Source organism: Haemaphysalis longicornis, unplaced genomic scaffold, assembly GCF_048455015.1.
Source record: "Haemaphysalis longicornis isolate Haplotype H1 unplaced genomic scaffold, Haemaphysalis longicornis Haplotype H1 scaffold_1, whole genome shotgun sequence".
NCBI lineage: Eukaryota > Metazoa > Arthropoda > Arachnida > Ixodida > Ixodidae > Haemaphysalis > Haemaphysalis longicornis.
The window spans coordinates 319,690,320-319,707,492 of NW_027526203.1; the positions used below are offsets into that span (position 1 = coordinate 319,690,320).

The 17,173-nt window shown below is 45.8% G+C and overlaps 1 long non-coding RNA gene across 1 annotated transcript; it reads right to left on the reverse strand.

Moving 5' to 3' along the window:
- Positions 1-1,253: 1,253 nt before the first annotated feature.
- On the reverse strand, positions 1,254-4,402 carry LOC144170360 (uncharacterized). Its single transcript, XR_013322602.1, has 4 exons — positions 4,286-4,402; positions 3,204-3,285; positions 2,635-2,721; positions 1,254-1,960 (listed from the first exon to the last, which is right to left on the reverse strand). It is a non-coding gene; the product is annotated as an uncharacterized LOC144170360 (long non-coding RNA).
- Positions 4,403-17,173: the final 12,771 nt, after the last annotated feature.

Genomic DNA, 17,173 nt, shown 5'->3' on the forward strand with positions numbered 1-17,173 from the left:
GAAAAACACTTGAGCGGCCTGTTCGGCGAGCTCGTGAGCGCTGATGCCTTCCCGAAGGGCCACATGGGCCACGCCGTTGTAGGTCTTGCGCTGGCCGAGGAGAGAGCGCAGTATGGCCCATAACTTGGACGTGTGGGTTTGCCCATTGATAGATTCCCATATTCCCATCCAGCGGTCTGAAGCGAGCGTACACTCTAAGCTGGGTAACCCTTAATAGAGGTATACATTTTCGAATTTTTGTAACCTATAATTTATAAGGTACAAATGTAACCTATATCTTCGTAACCTTTATATACGTATACACGTAAGGGTTACGCAGTTATGGGTTACTTTGCAGCTTTCAGCATGTATACCTTTATATAAGTTACATCTACCGCCGTCCAAGGCCACACAAATTGGAAGGTGTGATGTTGCGCGCCAGGCGCGCTTTCGCCGGCGCCGCTGTGGCGACACTCCGAAGCGCCATTCCCGCGTGGTAAACAAACATTGCGTTAGTGGAAGATATGTGCGACCATGCTGTCCATTGCGCCGTCTAAACTTTTGCGTAGGGTGTCTTTTCTTCGTCCCTTGAATAAACTGCCGGCCACACGGCTGGGGCTAAAAGAGAAATTACTTTTTATAATTCCTAAAACAGCAGTGCCAAAAAGCTTTAAAATGTTCTCTTAATATATATGCATTGCATTACCTGTTCGATAATCGTTACCCAGGTTGTCACCCAAAAATCTTCGTGAGTATTGGCAACGCTTAAGTCCTATAAACAGGCATAACTAAATTTGATGTTTGCATCAGCTTTGTGCCGTTTAAGAAACCGGTATCAAACATGCATGATAGGTCTTTTGCTAAAGTGAGCTTTAGTTAAACAACATTAGGCTTTAGTGAAACCAAGCTTGAGTGGAAAGATGCACTTGATAGCATACTTCAAAAGGACGCCAAAGTTATGATAACATAGCCTTAAGCCAAAAATTCTTGTCTGACAACCTAGGCCATGATTATCAAAAGAGAATTGCAGTACATGCACACATATTTGCGCATTTAACAGGAGCACATTTCCAGAAGTTTCGCATCGGTAGTTTTGAACATTCACATTTATTATTATGAAATACCTGTGGGATATTTATTAAAAAGCAAAGCTGCGAACCACCCCAACGTTATTATCGTTCCTTAATGAGTATTGGACGAGTGCGGATTCCTGGGCGAATTGGTGTTTCCTATATTGCTTTAGACTTCCAGGTAAAATTCGGTTTATTCATATATCCTTATTAAACCTATTTAATAAATGTTGCGTGAACAGCTTCACAAACATGGCCAAATATACAAATTCTTTACCTCAATATTTGCACGGATGTATGCAAAGCATTCCGAATTGTTTGGATACTGCCATTGAACAATTTCAGACGAATTCGAGTTTGAGCTACATTTATAACATGGTTCTCAGGGGTGCACTTTCCCAGTACAGTGTTGTTGTCATGGTTCCCCACAGAAAAAACGCAGAATGTGGGAAAGTAGAAAGAACATTTATTACAAATTCACTTTTTCATACAAAGCAGTGTTTATGGCTATGTTCCCTACATTCTCCGTTTCACTCAGTCTAATATTACACTTGGAATTCACTCGCCTTTACGAATCCATCTTTACACTTCCCTCTTAGGTTCCTCTTTACAGTTCCACCTGAGTTGTGATTCCCACGCCAAGTTATCGTTTTTTATGCAGCACTAACAAGTTTCTAGGCCGATTGCAATCTGTCTTTTGGACAAACTTTAAATGGTATCTATAATTTCCTGCACGAAAAAAGGGGCTTGGAAAAATTCAGAGATAAGCTTCGCAATTTACGTAGTACACAAGCAGGCACAAAATCAGGGCACGCTGAAGATTTTCCGCGGTCATCTTGTTCCCTGCTGCCGCAGATGGGGGTATATATGTGAGGGGCCGTCACTTGGATTTCCCCACCTTGAAGAGCCATCTACAGAAAATTTCAGAAAAAGAACAAAATACAGTGCAGGTACAGTACAGTGCCCCTCACACCAAACCACAGGCATGTGAAGTACGAAAAATATATTGCACGAAAATGAAGACGGAGACCAGAGAATGAAATGAAAGGCCACACCAGAGGAGTGATTTACGGCCTTTCCTAATAATTTCACATCATTTCAGTAATCGTTACACAGAGCAATTTGGCCGCATTGTTCAGAACAACGCGAAGCCACTATAGTCATACCGGCCAACCTTCCCGAATTTTAATCGTGCCGTGTTCCAGTTTATCTCGCAAAATGTTTCTGCATGCTCACCCAGAACAGGCAGAAACTTTGGGCTACGAGATAAACTGACATACATTTGCAAAAGAGAAAACAAAAATGTTTCCGCGCCTTCATGTGGAATCACTAGTACACGCAACAGAGCGAACGTCGCACTAAACCCAGGAAACGTGCTTTCACGATGCTGACGCCACCTGCGTCACATTTTTGGCTGTACTTAAACATCCTCCTCCCCCGCCCCCCCCCCCCCCCCCCCCTTGTACTGGCAGTTTCATTTTGAACAAGGATACCACGTGGAAGCCGAAACGTTTTTCATTTAAGTAAAGTGTTCTTATCGGTGGTTTCTTCCTCGGCTATCAGTAAAAAGGAATCGCCAACTTACATTTTTTCTTCGTCCAGATGTGTTGTGGGAGAGGATACATCTAGAACTTGCACCGATCTTCAAGTGGCATTCCCAGGAGGTCTGTACCTGTAATGACTCGAAGGGTTATTTGGGTTAAAATGTAATAGGCTTTAGAGCTGGGCAGTTGGTATACATTCATAATGAAAGAACACTTCAAACTTGACAAGACGAAAAAAAGAACACAACACAAGCACCCACTAACAACTGGAGATTTCTTACAGAGCTATTTTAGAAAAAGAGTTCTTCTTGTTGGCTCTGCAAAACCACGCATCTTATAGAATAGCTAGAGTTGCTGAAAAACTACAAAGCTCCATGCTGAGGAAATCGTAATGTGAATTCATAACGTTCATGTAGTAACGAACTGATAGAAAGAGTCACTAAACATGAGGCAAAATAAGATACGAAATATAACATCATAACACTTTAAGAAAGGCCTCGCATTTTTACAAGTGAATCATACTTTTGTCTGCTTTTGTCTGTGCAGGCCTGGGTGCCATCTTTACAAAGAATATTTGAATGAATGTGTTTTAGTTATTGCATTTTCATACCGTTGTTTCCGCTGAAATCAGACTTCATTTCAACTTGTGTCATATGCAGGGGAGTCCTGGTTGTCAGCTCAAGGAACACTGCCTGCAAGACAAAACAGTAGTGCTGATGCGTCATAGCATAGGTAGCCAGATGCAACCACACTTTTTGAACAGCCAGGATCCGATGGGGGTGCAGAACCCATTTTTACACCTGCCCCTGTCTCTGTGTAATTCGTCACAATTTCTGTATCATCAAAAAACAACAATCAAGCAGCCTGCATGCCGGCTCATACATACCACCATTCTGTAAAGTCGCTGTACTGCACTACACCAGGATCACGCGAGACAATCATTTGCCCTGCAATACCACGCGAATAAATAAACGACTGATTTGTGCGAATGAGAATAATAAACCACTTAACATGGTGGAAATGGCCCGCTGTCTCAAAATGTCTAACACCAAATTTACCCACTCAAGGAAAAGAATGAAAAAAATGAGGAGTGTTGTACATACGAAAACGTTTTATTGTGCCGTAAGGCAAACTTTCACAAAAAAGAGGCTTGCGCTGGACAAAAGTGAGTTTAGAAATTTCGGGCAGCATTAAGTGGACTACTTTTCTGTAGCACACACCTTGTGTTTATCCGGATATATTACTACAAGACCAATAAACTAGACACCATTCCGAATATATGCAGCGAGAAAAATGAACATTTCCCGAGCGTGATAATATGACTTTAATGGGAAAAAATTCAATTATTCAAACAGAGCTACCTGACAATTATATGGGCCAATAACTCGTCAAGTGCGCCCGATGCAGCGAACAGCGTAAACAAAACGCTCAACACATGACGAAGGCGCGCAAACAAGCAGAAGTCACGGGCGCCGTTATCTGTGCTTTCCCGATCGTCCGCTCTAGTCTGACGCAACGAACGCAAGCCCGTGAGTTCATTCAATTGCCGTCGCGGACAACAGAAAACGTCCAGCGAAGCAACCAGTCAGGTAACGAAAATCCCTCTCGAATGCTGCAATTTCAAATTGAAAAGTCCCCAGCAAAAAGATACATCCAATGAAAGCACGGAAACCGTTAAGGGAATATACTCACCGAGTTCGCTTTCACTGGCGCCGGGGCATTGGTCCAACATGCGAACTTAATGCTGGTCGTAGAAGAACGGGCCGTGAAGCGCTGCCAGTCACAAATTGGCTCGCCGCAGCCTCCGCGACTCACGCCGACAAATGAGTCTTGTAACAGCAATCCTCACTTCATCGTAGGGGTATCACAGCGGTTAAAAGGCTCGAGTGGCGCGAAAACACGGTCACCGGGCCTGCCGGCGCCGCCATTTCTCTATATCCCGTCATGCAACGGAGAAATCAACGGCCGCCGGGAGAGAAGGCGCGACGAGCATCTCTTAGAGGTTACAGGGCGTTTTATAGGTTACAACGTAGAGGTTACATGTCAGATTTTGTTGATGTAACCTATAAATCATTATTTTAACCTATAAATCGCTTTTAACCTCACGCTTGTAACCCTTAGAACGGACTGGGATAAAGAAAACATCAAAATGAATCCATTGTAACCTGTATTTTATAGGTTACTTCCGTGTAGAAGTTACAATATGGGTTACCAGGATTAGAGTGTAGTCGTGTACTCTTCAATGGAACGCTGTATTTTGCGCAACCGTGCTTTGTGGCGCGCCGCGCGGCCGGACCGCCTGTATTGAGCAAGAATCCGGAACCTTCTATTCCATAAGGTGAGCAGATGTCCGTCAGGTTCCGGATGTTCAGACGGAACCCGTAGGTTCTTGGTGGCTTTCCGCTTTGCTGCGCATAGCTGTGATACCAGATGGTCAATGTTATTGGCCGGAGGCTGCTGCTGTAATAACTCGCGGTATTCGTCCCAGTGTGTGATATGGCTTAGTGTTGAGAGTGCCCCCTTTACATTACAGCTAGGCTTCGTGCACTGACCACCATAAAACGGGGACCCTGGCCTTCTTCTCCCCGGACATGGGCCAGCCCGGATCCCAAGCCTGCGGATCCAGCCACCGAGCTCTGACGATCACTCCTTCTGTTCCTTCAAGACCCGGCGGCGCCACCGGTTGGTGATCGGCTCCTGGACAGCCACAAGATTCAAGCGGACCCCACTTAGCTGGCTTCTATGTAAGGGAGGCAGCCCTACCCTTTCCCTCTGCTATGACACCGTAGTCCTTTCCACTGCAGTGGCTTCGGCACATTATAATGTGAAATAAACGTGGTTTCATTCATTCTTAGCGCCGCCGACGCAGAGGCTCATCATCGCTGCCGTCGATAGAACCTATGAGCGAGTGCTGCCTCAGCGGACTGCTGCTGCGGCCAAATATCGCATTAGGTGGTATCGTAATCGCCACCCAATTTTTTTATTCGCCTACTTTGCAAGTATATCAACGCAAGTATATCCACGTATATCCACGCGGGGAACACGTGATGTGGGGATGCGATATAACACTCACATATACCGGTTCCAGGAAAGTACATATCATGGAATAAAGGTTAGCTGAGTATCTGTCAGTGGAATTCCAATGATTCCCCTTTACTGTTAGTTTCGAACACGTTGCGCGGAATTATGTATTTTAAAGAAGCTTCTCTACGCTGTTCCACAAGTTTTATAGTTGTTCTCTTCAAATCAACATCAAGAGGTCCCACACAGTGGAAACATGCATACTTTAAAACTAACGATTGATTTAAATTGGTTGTTTTGCAGCCCAAAGAACGTTACGGGTATCTTGTCGCAGCAATCAACAAATGCTGTTTGCCTATTCAGCAATATAGTCTGCCTGTCGATTTCAACATAGCGATGACATGAAGTACACACCAAAGTATTTCTACCCGGCAACAACTGGGAGAGTAAGCCTGCTTATAGTGTAAAAATGAACTTTTCGATTTTTATTCATAGTCAGTGGTCTATACATTGCTTTATTTATAGGTTGAGCAACATTTTACTACTTTCCCCCCAATGCTCCAACTGGGCCCGCAGATTGAAGTATAATCAGTTGGACGTTGTTTCGCGCGTCGTTAGGGCGCATGTATGCGACGGCTTGACGTTACGCCTGACGTAAAACTTTCAAGTCCAGCGACGTGAACCGGTACCCGTAGCTTCACTGACAGCGAGTTTCAAAAACAATTTGGCGTTTAACGTGCCCTAGTGGAGGGCTCTGAATTAATTTTGACCACCTGGGGATCTATAACGTGCGCCGAAATCTCGCCACACGGGGGTTTTATCTTTTCGCCTCTATCTGAACTGACAGTAGGTTTGACGTTGTTTGGCGTGTAGTTAGGGTCAAGGTAAGGGCTACCTAAAGTTAAGACTAAGAAGGGAAATAACGCATACCCGGAGATGCGTAGTGGCTCTCGGAATTTACCGTTTCGCGCGAGTCTAAAGACTTACAAAATGTTTCCAACATAGCGTTTAAAGTTTGATTGCTGCGAAGCATAAACGACGCTAACGCCGTTTAGCCACCTTCATAGGGCAGATTACATTGCATTTTTTTCGGTTTGTTCGTGTGAAAACTTTCAGCAGTGACAAAATATAAATTCCTGCAGATTGCACTAGTGGCGCAAGGGTGGAGTAACAGCAGCCCCTCTCCCTCCGTCGGAGACCCGGCTGTTGCACCTCACATTTATTTCTGAACTTTCTGCTGAACGTTCTCCATGATTCGTAGGCCCGGAACGTTTCGTCCCCAGGCTTTCACATCTCTCCCAAAGTGGATCGCGTTAGCACGCGCTGGAACGCAAGGCCAAGTCCAAAGCCAACGGCCGCGCTCATGACCTAAAGGAAATGCTCTGCGCCCGAAAGTTTGTGTTTTTCCCAATTTTAGTGTATTGTCTTGCTTGCTTGACTATGGAGTGTCCTCGCACTGTCATGTTTGAGCGTATTTTCCCATGCAATAAAGAAAAGACAATGCGATGATCGCTCAATCGTATAGGCGCCGGTTTCATAACCCAAGGGACCCAAGTTCGATTACGACCACGGGCAACGTTTTTTAGGGGCGAAGCCCCTTAGGGGCTCGGACTCGGACTCTACTCCTGTAGTCACGGTACTAAAACACCGGGACACTCGTTTTCCAAGGCCTCGCGCTGGAACGTTTCATATGCGTGGGCAAAAAGGCGTTCTAAAAAAACAAAATCGGGACACTCGTTTTCCAACGCCTCGCGCTAGTACGGTCCGTGCTTCAAGTACACGAGATTTTTGCAGCAAAGCTCTGCTCTCCGACGGTTTCATCTCCGTGGGTAAAAACGCCAAGGCGCTCCTTCCCAGGTCTGAGGTTAGTGGAGATGGCCCGTTTTTTTACTTTCCAATCATGTTGTTGTTCCCCGCCACTGCTAACCCCACACCCCGCGTGCCTTTGGGGTGACCCAGTGGTTAGGTTGTCTATTTCACAGCATCGAACCGGGGAACTCCCTAACCACATTTTTTTTTCCGAGGGTTCGAGGTGGTTTGGTGCGACGGACGGACAAAGCTCGGCCGGAACAGCTTCGCTGTTAAAAGCGATGGTGAATTTTTATCCATGACGCTTTGTGGGCCTTAAAAAAGCCAAACATCTTGATTATAAAACCACAATTATAACTTGATATCACCCATGAATCGTGCACAAGTGGTTATGATTACACCTACAGGAATAAAGGGGCTTGAGTTCTGTCAAGGGAAAGAAAGAGGGAAGAAACTTTATTTGAGACCGTACTGGTAGAAGGAAGGGGGCGAGAGAGAGAGGAAGTCGCTAGGCCTTCCAGTTAGATGCCGGCCTTCAGCTTGTGGGCTATAGCGGCATATTCTATCCATACAAGTTGTTGCTGTGAGTCGGGTGAAAGCTGAGCGAGGCGGCCTCCCATTTTTCGATCAACAAAACTTCCGAAGAGGAACAAAAAAGGGCCCATCTCCCCGCGAGGGGGACTCGAGTAAATGCGTCGCATAGGGGGTGGGTGTATTGCGTTAACGTTTAGTGTTTGGGGAGTTGGTGGTAGTGAATGCGTTGTATCAGCAGCTTCTTGATGTAGTTTGAATGAGTCAAGAATATAAGGCGCGTTCGTAGCCTTTCATTCTGTGTCGGTTTTATGGCGCAGCGGGAAGAGCACCATGTACCTCGCGTTCCGCCCACAGGTAGTGAATGCGTTGTATCAGCAGCTTCTTGACGTAGTTTGAATGAGTCAAGGATGTAAGGCGCGTTCGTAGCCTTCCATTCTGTGCCGGCGTTGTGGCGCAGTGGGTAGAGCACCATGTACCTTGCGTTCCGCCCGCAGGGTCGTGGGATCGAAACTAGGCGCCGGTAAGTATTATTTTTTTATATAGTGTAGGGGGAGGGGTGCGGACATGTTGTTGAGAGCGAGGAGGGTAGCGTGATGCGGGAGAGGAGGAGTGGGGGAGAGGGCGCGCCTGCGCGCTGAGCTGTTGCGGACGCACGGCGGACGCTACATGTGAGTTAAAGAGAGGAGCAGCGGAGAGCAGGCGAGGAGGAGTGGGGGAGAGGGCGCACCTGGAACGGCTGTTGCGGACGCCGAGGCTCGCCGACAACGCCAGGTGACATCGTGAGTTAAAGAAATGCTCTGCATTTAAAAATACAAGTTCGGTTAATTTAAGACATTGCCCCCGTGGAATAACACGTCCACCACATTTAGCGCAACCTCATTCAAATAAGCTATAAAATGAGGAAAACAAAAGATAGCCAGGCGACTCACCAGCTACGTTCCCCCACTAGAGTTATGACGCCGCATGGCCCACTTACGCGATTGGCTGAGGCTGAAAAAAAAAAACCAACGCAAATTAAACACGTATTATGTGTTTTCAGGACAGACTATATGCGCTTGAAATTTAGTGCACATTCTTTTTGTAGCAGTGCGAATGTGGGGTAAATAATGGAAGTGTCGAACGAACACGAAAGCATATACGCACCACATATGAAACTACAGGCGGCGGATGATACGAAACACCGTCGTCCTGCAGGCAATTCTTGGGCCCACTGGGCATGTCTGACAGGACACCAGCCAATGGGGATGAGCGATACTATCACTTGCGTTACCATGCATACCCAACGTTTCATTAAACAATAGCTATGAACCGTAACAAGATATGGCACGTACAGGTCCAATCATAAGAAAAACGGAGAATGGAAGTGGTGGACGGTGGAGCTAAGGACCTTATTACTGCTTTTAGGTGGCTTTGTCGGAGAGCATTGTTTCTAGATTACTGTTCTTTTTTAATTGCGGCGTTTGGATGCTGCACGCAGTCATCTACCTAAGGTACCTAAAACTACCGTTTTAGGCACGTTCTTCAAATACATTGCTGACGTCACGAAGCATGCAACCTACGTGGAGAATTCAAACTTCTGCGATGATTGCTTAATATCTCAGTGATTAAACCATCGTTTGCTGTCGGACAAGCACTGATGACACTATAAAACACCGAATATTTTGAATAATACAAAGTTAGGTGCTGTCGCTGTGGCTTCTTTAACGTGCACCTGAATCTCGCAGTCGTTTTCGTTTTGCGCCTCCATCAGAAAACGGCCACTGCAGCCGGCTACGAATTTGTGTTCTTCGGCTCAGCAGCACAGCGCCTTAACCGCTGAATGTTTGCCTTCTTCGCAAACGAATGAATGTTCGCCTTCTTTACAACGTTTGCCTTCTTCACAAACGAGGGCACCATGGACTGAGAGATAGAGAAGGTTGTTGACTGAAAAAAGTTTTCTATGCCTTTATAGTGGCCTTCGTGCCTTTCTGTGGGGGTTTTGGGAAATGGCCTTAGAGCTGGGAGAACAAAAAAAAAAAACGAACAAATATTTGCAGGGGTTTGGTACATCATGGGTGACTGTAACGAATTTCTTTTATGAGGTTAAGTAACGAAGTTGGAGATTGGGGATTACGCCTGTTTTTTCCAAGAAAAATAAAACTGTAGTGCTTCCTAGACGGACACGTATACATGGTTCTACAATTATTTTTAACGTGACCTTCATCTAAGCATGAATCCCCCAAGGACAGAATAATCTCAGTTTTATGTCGGCCTAACGTTCAAATAAATTACGTTCAGCTCTGCAAAGAACTGTGACATGACAGTAGAGGTTGGTTTGAGTCCAAGGCGGACGGGAAGAAACTGTTTGTCTGCCATTTACTACTAAGCGCTTCTCACGAAGAGTCCGCAGGCGACGAGAGATCTGTATTGAACGTCTTGATTTAAGCTCTGTGTGAGTGCTGCATAGAAAATAGGGCTTGTGATTCGAGTTTTGCCATGTTCGGTCTGTTCCAGTTAAGGCAAAGCGGTGCGCCAGTGCTGAAACATCGCTTTTTAATCTCCGTTGATGCGTGCGGTAAAGTTGTCCCTTACGGCATCTTTATTGGCTCAGTGGTTCTCTGGGATGCTGCGGTGCCCACCTCTCCGCTAAACGTTTATATTTACGCTTATCTGCCTTACTAAACGCTTACCTGCCTAGCAATGCAGGTAAGGTAGCGAATGTAGGATTTGTCACAGGTTACGATCCGGTGCAGGCGAAACATACTCCCCCTGCACATGATTTTCAAGGGTGCCTTAGAGTCTACGAAGACTCTCCATTAGCACGGTGTGTGACCCAGGATATGTGCCCAAAGCTCGACGTATGTCTCCGATTTCATCGCTTTAGACGAAGCGGCAGCATTTCATCTCTAACTGGCACACCCTGCCCTGGTGAAAAGCTTTTCTTGGATACAGAGCCATTACGGCAGATGTATGTTCTGGCGGAATGCAATTTAGCATTGTTTTAAGGATTTATGAGTATGAATGGTCTTTTCAGGCGAAGCTTGAAATAACTCGCTTAAGCGTGGGATGTTTAATCTAAACGTCATGATGTAAAGCCCACATTAGGGAGCTCTGACGATGATGATGATGATGATGACCGGAATTCACGTTCGCAGGTCTATGAGTAGGCCACGGGTGATTTCTTCGGCCGAAGAGCAGGCGGTTATGCTATTGTTGCTGTTGTTGTTATTCCTGGTAACCTGGCCCATAGCCACGTGGGGGATTGGGAAGCTGGAACACTTGAAAGCGATTCGACTCAGCGAATTGTATGATGCCTGAGGTGCCCTTAAATGGTTTTTTGATGCGCATTTACGTCGCGAGGCCAACATCGTGCCTTCGTGGCGGCTGCGGAGCTCGGAGGTCCCTTCCAAGTCCGAGACGGACACTGTAACTGGTGTTTCTTGCCGCTTCAACGCTTTTCTTGTTAGTCCTTGATAATTTGGATCAGGTAGCCTGTAGCGCACCAAGTCACCAAATTAGCTTATGTGCAGCAGAACCACTGAGTGGCGATACTTCCACAGTGCAAAATACGGTGCTGTTTTAACGTGACGCTCATTTTACTAAAGGGGACGCTGTCGCCATGGCGTCCATATTACCCTGCATGCAGGTACATCTGTATATGGTGCGCTTAACGGTGGGGGTACACTACTCAGCAGCCCCTACAGAAAGCTCATCACAATACCTCCGGCTACCTTGCAGCTCACAGCCTTCAGTTACCTTCCAAAAAGAAAAATAGTCATAGACTTCACACGGAAAAGCACGGCTGGATACTAGCCGGCAGCATGTTTTCATATCCAGGGGTTTTGAGGTTTCTTGCATAGTCACAGGCTGCAATCTAAAAGTTCGCGTGGGCAGATTTCTACGATCACGCAGGTTTTCCAATGCGCTGGCAGGGAATCAAAGTGACCACCTCGTGTGTGGCTTCACCGCCTTAGACAGTTAACACGCACCGCTGTACATACCCGTTCGACTGTTCCTAGCTTTGGGCAGAACAATCTATGGACTGCAGCGAAAAAATTAATTAATCATACGCTTGAAGTGGCTGTTTTTGGAGGCGATGAAACTCTCCCAGGACAGCACCTTGTTTCCTCTCCATCATGCGTCGGACCTATTGTGGCTGTCCGGTCATAATGGCCTTTGGGAGAAGTATCAAAACAAGTGTGCGCCACGCTGGAACTTGTACCTGGGAAATGCTTTGCGAATAAAAGAATACATATATAATTACGATACATTTTATTGAATGTCATTTTACCATGACATCATGTCACTCTCTCTCATAAATACATTTTATTCAGCATATCAGCGTTTTCTGTATTCGTGTAGCCGGGTTGTTCTTCTATCGATATTGCCTTCTCAAGAGCTAGCGATCGATGCATACCAAATCTCTCTTTTCCTGATACTACATGATCGACAGTAGGCATTGGTGGATGCATATTCTTCGGAGCCTGCCAGCACAGGGAAATATTTCTGGAGGCACCCTGCACACTCGAGGCCCTTCCATCAACGCGTTCAGAGAGCAGGGCTCACGCGCGTATGCGATTGCCGCTGATATGAAAGTTCCGCCGCCCTCCAGCAAGCGCTGCAGTACTGGCCAAGAATACGGAGGCTCATTCCGTAAAAACGACTTTTGCATGTGAGCAAAAGATATCGGACAGCTTCAAGCTCAGCAACAGGAGTGGCCTGAAAGACGCGATTGATACTCAATAATTAACGAGTAGTTTTTGTAAAATCAGTGCATTTCAGAAGAACTGCTGAGGTTGTACAGACGACGCCTTCTTAATGTGTTTTGGCGTTGCTCCGAGGTTGTCTGATGCTGTCAGCGTTTAAATAACTTCCGAATGCTCACTTTTCTTGCCGAAGAATGACCAAGAAGGGTCAGCACTGTGAAGTTCTTTTTACCTTCTCATCGCTTCGCCTAAAAGGCACAGAACTGCGTGTCAGGTGTATTTTCGTAGGTGTAGCACTTCGCAATACCCCCGCTTGCCTTTGCTGCCAACATCGACACCGCTCGGAATCAGAAAACAACGTTTACCAACGCTGAGAGATGCCGCCGCGAAAGCCAATCCACGAGCTGGGCGGCTGAGCCCGATCGGCGAAGTTCAGTGGTACGAACTAGGCGACGCCAGAAGCACGCGAGTCGGTGCAGATTTAGATGGGCAAGACAATCACTATAGAATTGTTTTTACCTTTGCGTTTTTATGTAAAATGTATTGACCATATATGTTGCTTTTCTGTATAAGCTAAACGTTCGGTTTTATTCTTCTTCTATTGACGTCAGCTGGGTACCTCATTCAGCGTGCTATAGGCATCTCCTCTTGGTGGAAAATCGATCAACTGCAGCAAAGAACATAGGTGGCAAATTGCAAAATTTTGGCAATGAAAGAAAAATTTTTTCCAATTTTTTGACGAAACATTACGTCTATATTATGGAGGGCCAAAAATGAAAAATCCGTCGAGGGAACATTTCCAGCTCTTCAGAGCCTCGACATGGAACCGTGTGTATCGAAGCACGAAGGCGGCTCGGTGTCCACCTCGACCTCGCGCTGTCCCAAGTGTCACTTCCACTTGGCTGAACAAGACAAGCCAGGGTCTATCTTAGCCGCCTCCGCGTAGCTACGACGAAGAAATAAGCCCCGTCTGTTATGCCTGTGTTTTAGCCTTCTCCCAGGCAGTCCAGAGGAGAAAAGAGGGTATACGAAGTGCACGTTTAGCGCGGGGCCCAATGGTTGTCACAAGAGATGTCTGGCTGCATTGCTGGTGTCACTCACTCACTCACTCACTCACTCACTCACTCACTCACTCACTCACTCACTCACTCACTCACTCACTCACTCACTCAATCACTCACTCACTCACTCACTCACTCACTCACTCACTCACTCACTCACTCACTCACTCACTCATTTGTCAATGTACCTACCACTGCTATTTCGGTGTTGTGATTGGTGAGGAGAAACTTTAGGGGACTGATGAGGGATTTAAGAATTGTTTACAAGAGTTTGACAGTGTTCTCAATTTTTCAAATTTAGTTTTCCCAGAAAAATAAAACGAGTTTTCGCGTTAAAACTAATCGCTCCTTATGTAGCCACCTGAGGTAGATGTAAGGGCGAAAGCCCTTAAGGACCATATCATCCGCAACTGGTTATTGCAGGAAACTGAAAATGCAAATTAACAGCCAGGGAGTTGCTTTGTGTGGAGGCTGTGAAGATATTTTTTTTTAGAGAAACCTTTGCTAGGAACGCAAATCGAGATGAAGGGTGCAGTCGCAGTGCGGAATCCTGTGCATAGCCAACGGTTGGGAGATTCTCGCGTTCTTCTGTGCAGTATTGGAAACCAAGTCACATCGCTACGCGAATACTTTCCAAGCGAGCGGCATGTTGAGCGGGCGTATCAGCAGCAGTTGCTTCTGCCTGGTGACGTCGTGTATCCGCTAATGTCCTGGTAGCCATTTGACACGTCGCAAGGGAGGGGCGCGCTGCATTTTGTTGTGGGGCCTCTTAAACGGCTCGCCTCAGCCCCATCGCTCGCCCTGCACGGTATCGTGCTTCCCCATGTTGTCAAGCAAGTCCGTGAACTACTTCAGGTACTCAACTAAAAACCAAAATCAAATTAAATTACATCAAAGAAATTCTGTTTTATGCAAAATGAGTAAAATACAAGATACAAGAGGAGGTCACAAGTTGAAAAAACTGCCAACGAAACCTCGTAATCATCCAACCATAAGTTATATAAAGGCAATGTGAAAAATATACGTAAATGAATAAGGGAAATTACTATACATGTATTTCGAAGGCCCTGGTGCACCAATAAAAAAAAACGTCATCACGAAACACTATTGTATGATTACGATAGGCACTCTTTCAACTCATCTTTGAAGTGTGCTGCAGAATTATATGCTTTAATGCCCTGATTTTGAGTGTCCCAGAAGTATAAGCATGGGGACTTCATGGTTTCTTCAGCGTAATTCGTTCTTACTTTGGACAATAGGGAGTTATTACAGAAGCGGAACCGAGGAATGTTTGCGGTAGGTGATAGTACATCGAGGGGAAATTTAAACTGGAGATCACAACGCAATGCCTTGAAGAAGAAAATGCCGATGTTAAGGAAGGACAGACAAGAGAGTGGTAAGATTTCAAGTTCATGAAACCAATGGGAAGAAGGAGGAGACTGACGGGGACAAAAAGTAATAATTCTATATTACCACTTTTTGAAGTAGCCAGATATGATCATAATATGTGCTACACCATGATGATATGCAATATAATAAATTGCTGTGAATAACTACGTAATGGTCAGTAATGCCTTTCAATGGAAATATCGTCTAGCTTTAAATATGGAACAAATTCAATACAAGATTTTTGCTAATATAATTTACATGATCACGAAATTTAAAGTGACTATTGACAATAAAACGAAGAAAACACACCACATGGTCCCATGTAGGAACGCTATCTCCGGTAATATATAAATTAGAGGTAGGCAATAGGTGCTTCAGAAGAAAATTCAATGGAACAAAGGTCGCTTCTTTACTTACAAAAAACCTGTTAGAGTAACACCATTGTTGTATGGCTAAGCAATTGCCCATGAGAGTACCTGAACTATGATTGGAAGATACAATAGTGGTGTCATCGGCATTTAAATTTCGACTGGAGTAATTACGCCGCAATGGCAGGTCATTAGTGTAAATTAAAAATAATAATAGACCTAAAATAGAGGAAGCACATTTAAGACTATCGCACAATGAGAGCGGAACAAAAATTGCATGCCTTTAAATCTTTCAGGTGAGATATCCACTGCAAGAAAGCAAAAGCAAGGTAAGCGTCAAAGCAGCCCAACCACTTAGTGTGGCCTTATGACTGCAACAATAATTTAAACTCGTACGGTCAGCCTCTTTCTGTGATCGTTTTTTTTGGGGGGGGGAGCAAATACAACTCGAACGCTTGTGCGCCTTGCGGAGCAGAAGGCATTTATTTCCTGAAGAGTGGCTTTTGTCAACGATGCTTCACTGCGGACTCAGTCACTAGAATTTTGTCTTCTTTTAATGTGTTTTTTCTATACTCTGGTTTGCCCCGGTTGTCGCCACTTGTAGTTGGACGTTCGCAGAGAACCAAATACAATGGTTCACGACTTTCATGGACAAGCTCTTTCCGACTGGTGAGCCAGACCACGGCCGTTGGATGGAACCTTGTTTCCATCGGGCGGCCGTGGCCAGACGGTCCAACCGCAAGGATCTTCATGGCCCTTTAAGGGCGAGACAAAGGGAGCTACGGCCGATTCACTGTAATGCACGGAGCCGGTATCACCGCGTGGCCCCTTAAAATTGGGGCACACGCGCGTTCAGATTTCTGAAAAAGGTTAGAGCGTGCTGGCACGGCCGCTCGATGGAAGCAAGGTCGTTTCCATCGAGCGGCCGTGGCGCTGGTCACGTTCAGAGAAATGGGCACACCCTTTCTTACATGCTGAACTGGGGTGTTAAGATTCAGATAGAGTAACTGGGACCCGCCGCGGTGGCTCAGTGGCTAAAGCGTTGTGCTGCTGAGCACGAGGTCGCGGGTTCGATTCCCGGCCGCGGCGGCCGCTTTTCTGATGGAGGCGAAAAGCAAAAACGCCCGTGTGTACGAGATTTCGGCGCACGTTAAGGATCCCCAGTTGGTCAAAATTAATCCGGAGCCCTCCACTACGGCGCGCCACATCGCCTGAGTTGCATCGGCGCGTTAAACCACCACAATCAATCGATAGAGTAACTGGGGTGACAATTCGAAAAAAAAAAGAAAATGATGCTGTATAGCTTATACACAGCATCGGAATAAGGCGAGATAAAAGCAGAACAAAAATGCCGTTGTAGTTTTCGTCGACGGTTGTCGAAAACGACAAGATTGGCGAATGTGTAGCAGGGTGCGCTTTCAGAGAAGCGCAGAACACGGTCTTCGGCCTTGGCAATTCACCATCGTGGTTCGTGGAATATTGTTATTGTAGTTATTGCGCCTTTAGATATGACACATACCCAATCAGGGGATCGGCGAATCAACAGAGGATGGTTAAAATAAATGGAATTCTTATCTAATCACGAGACCCTTAGAAAAGATAATTTAGACGGGTTGGAAAGAGTTTTGAAAAAAAATTTGGAACATCAAGGTGCGGGTGACCAATCGCAATCATAAAGTGAATCTATTGGAATTTTCAATGAAGCGCAGGAGG